Raw genomic sequence first — 3,965 nt, 5'->3', positions numbered from 1 at the left:
TGGCAGGAAGTCCAACCCCTCTCGCTGCCAGACATGTCGAAGAAACCTCATTGTCTTCAAGATTTCTGTTTGCTCCATATGGAATATACACACTCTTGGTGTGAGCACACACCATCTGATGCTCCTTTACTACAGCCCCTTTGATCATGAAGGACCATATCCTACTTTAAACGCAGCTGTCAACCACTCAAAAAAAGTTATAGCTAAAAAAAACTCAAAGGCCCATGGTCAAGAGCTTGCTGCAAGGTACCAGATATTGGGGGGGGGGGGGGGGGGGGGGGGAATTTAGCCCCCAAAAAGCAGGTGGGTTGGATCAGGCGGCAGCTTAAAACATCTGAATCCAGGCCTCAACCCATCTACTTATGGTTTTAATGGAGGAGGGACAGGCAGGGGTGCAGGTGACCCACCCTGCCTCCTCAACAAGGCCTCCAACCTCCTCTGGACTGCCTCCACGTCAATCAGGTTGGCCTCCAGGCGGGGAATCTGGTGTAAAAGCAAAATGACACAGAAAGAAACACTCAGCAGGTCTAGCAGTGCCTGTGGATAGAGAAAAACAGTTGAATATGACTCTTCTTCAGGGCTGTTAATCCAGTCACTGTGAGTTAAACGCCCCCATAGTGTGCAGGGGAATTCTAACCTACACATTCACCGTGCTTCATACCCACCTTCAGGTGAGGTTCCCCAAAGTTGTTGTTCAGTCGGGACCCCTCAATTTGTCACTGTTTGGCTGGGACACCCCCAAATTGTTATGCCCCGGGTAAGGAAGGATGAACTGGCTCCCTGTCATTATTCAACCTTCTTAATGATTGATTCTAATAACTTCCCCATGACAGATGTCAACCTGAGTGGCGTATAGTTTCCTGTTTTCTGCCTCCCTCCCTTCTTGAAAAGAGGGGTAATATTTGTTACTTTCTAGTCTGATGGAATCTTTTCAGAATCTAGTGAATTTTGGAAAATTAACACCAGCACATCGACTACTTCATTAGCTGCCTCTTCTAAGATCCTAGGATGTAGTCCATTGGGACCTGGAGACTTGCCAGCCTGCAGCTCCATCAATTTGCTCAGTACCGTTTCCCTAGTAATTTCAATTCCACCAGATTCCTTTCTCCCAATCACCTCCTGATTTGCAGCTATTACTGGAATGTTTTTTGTATCCTCTACAGTGAACACAGAAGCAAAATATTTGTTCATTTCTTCTGTAATTTCCTTATTATCTACTATTAACTCTCCACTATCACTCTCTAGAGGACCAACACTCACTTAACACCTGCTGTCTGTCTGCAAGAATGACCCAAACCTCCCTGTCGCTTGCCACTTTAACACTCCACTCTACTCTCTTGCCCACATGTCTGTCCTTGGCTTGCTGCATTGTTCCAGTGAAGCCCAACGCAAACTGGAGGAACAGCACCTCATCTTCCGACTAGGCACTTTACAGCCTTCCGGACTGAATATTGAATTCAACAACTTTAGATCTTGAACTCCCTCCTCCATCCCCACCCCCTTTCTGTTTCTTCCCCCTTCCTTTAGTTTTTTCCAATAATTTATATAGATTTTTCTTTTCCCACCTATTTCCATTATTTTTAAATCTTTTATGCCTTGCTAGTCTTTCCACTCCACCTCAACTAGAGCTGTATCTTGAGTGCCCTACCATCCATTCTTAATTCGCACATTTGTTTAGATAATATCACTACCTTCAACACCTCTGTGTTCTTTTGTTCTTTTGTCTGTGGCATCTTTTGATTATCTGCTCCTATCATTGCTTGCTTGTCCCTACAACCACACCGCCCCCCCAATCTTAAACCAGCTTATATTTCACCCCTCTCCTTATATTCACTCAGTTTTGTGGAAGGGTCATGAGGACTCGAAACGTCAACCCTTTTCTTCTTCGCCGATGCTGCCAGACATGCAGAGTTTTTCCAGGTAATTCTGTTTTTGTTTTTACTCACTTTACTTACCCTTTCCCTTTTTAAATACCTGTAGAAATTCTTGCTATCCGTTTTTACATTTCTAGTTAGCTTCCTCTCATACTCTAATTTCTTTCTCCAGATTAACCTTTTAATCATTCTCTGCCATTCTTTATATTCTCTCCAACAAAACACTCACCTTTGCAGTGTTGTATGCTTTTTCCTTGAGTTTGATGCTTTCCTTAACAACTTTAGTTAACCACGGATGGTGGGTCCTCCCCTTAGAATTTTTCTTTATAGTTTTCTGAATACTCTGAAATATCCCCTTAAATGTCTACCACTGCTTCTCTATTGATCTGTCCTCTAGCCTAGTTTCCTAGTTCACTTCAGCTAGCTCAGCTTTCCTCCCCACATATTTGCCCTTATTTAAGTTTAAGATACTAATCTTAGACCCGCTCTTTTCCCTTTCAAACTGGATGTAAAATTCAATCATATTGTAGTCGCTGCTACCTCGGGGTGCCTTTACTCTGAGGTCATTAATTAGTTCTGTCATGTTACACAATATCAAGTGTATTATAACCTGCTCTCTGGTTGGTTCCAGAACATGCTGCATTAAGAAACTATCGCAAAAGTATTCTAAGAATTCCTCATCCAGGCTACTACTGCCAATCTGATTTTTACAGTTTATGTGTGGATTAAAATCACCCATGATTGTTGCTGTTCCTTTATCACAAGCACACAATACTTTTTCTTGAATACTTTGTCCTACACTGTGGCTACTGTTAGGGAGCCTGTAGACCACTCCTACTAATGACTTATTTCCCGTACTATTCCTCATCTCCACCCAAACTGATTCTACATCCTGATCTCCTGAATCAAGGTCATCTCTAACAATTGCACCACTGTCTTATTTGATTAACAGTGCTACCCCTCCATCTTTACATGGCTTCCTATTCTTCTTGAATGTCGTGTACCCTTTAATATGAAGGACCCAATCTTTGTCATCCTACAGTCACGTCTTCGTAATTGCTATCAGGTCATATTTATTTACTTCAATGTGGGCCATCAATTTATTTACTTTGTTATGAATACTACGTGCATTCAGATAGAGAACCTTCAGTTTTATCTTTTGGATACCTTCATAATATCTATTCTTGACTGTTGATGCATTCTTAGGTTTTTCTCTCTGCATCTTCCCATTCTCTGACCCTGATTTCTCATATTACTATTTTGCTCTCCTGTCTTGACTCTACACCTTGAATTGCTACCTCTACCCAAGCTTGATCCCTCACCCCTCTTGTTTAGTTTAAAGACCTCTCTACTTGCCTTGCAATTTGCAAGGACACTCGTCCCAGCATGGTTCAGGTGTAGACCGTCCCAATGGTATAGCCCCCACTTTCCCCATTACTGATGCCAGTGCCCCACAAACTGCAACCCACTACTCCCACACCAGTCTTTGAGCCACGCATTTGTCTCTAATCTTATTTGCCCAATGCCAATTTGCATGTGGCTCAGGAAATAATCCAAAGATTATTACCTTTAAGGTTCTGCTTCTTAATTTTGTACCTAGCTCCTCATACTTTGCAGAATCTGTTTCCTAGTTCTACCTATGTCACTGGTACCTACATGGACCACGACAACTGGATCCTCCCCCTCTCACTGCAAGTTCCTCTCCATCTGCCCTGAGCAGATGTTCTGAACCCTGGCACCAGATAGGCAACATAGCCATCTGGACTCTCACTCTTTGCTGCAGAGAACAGTGTCAATCCCCCTCACTATACTATCCCCTACTACCACTACATTCCCTTTTGCTCCCCCTGCTTGAACGGCTTCCTGTACCACATTGACATGGCCAGCCAGCTCATTCACCTTGCAGACTTCGCTTTCATCTACACAGGTTGGGAGCACCTCAAACCTGTTTGCCAATTGCAAAGTCTGAGGCTCCTCCACTATTATCTGCTCCGCCCTATTACTTGCCTCACTGACAGTCACATCCTCCTGTCCCTCACTGCTGGCCAAAACAGATATCGCTCTTCTAAGAGGTGTGACTGTCTTCTGGAA

Source organism: Carcharodon carcharias, chromosome 1 (assembly GCF_017639515.1).
Source record: "Carcharodon carcharias isolate sCarCar2 chromosome 1, sCarCar2.pri, whole genome shotgun sequence".
NCBI classification, from domain to species: domain Eukaryota; kingdom Metazoa; phylum Chordata; class Chondrichthyes; order Lamniformes; family Lamnidae; genus Carcharodon; species Carcharodon carcharias.
Note: the sequence above shows the minus strand (reverse complement) of the source record.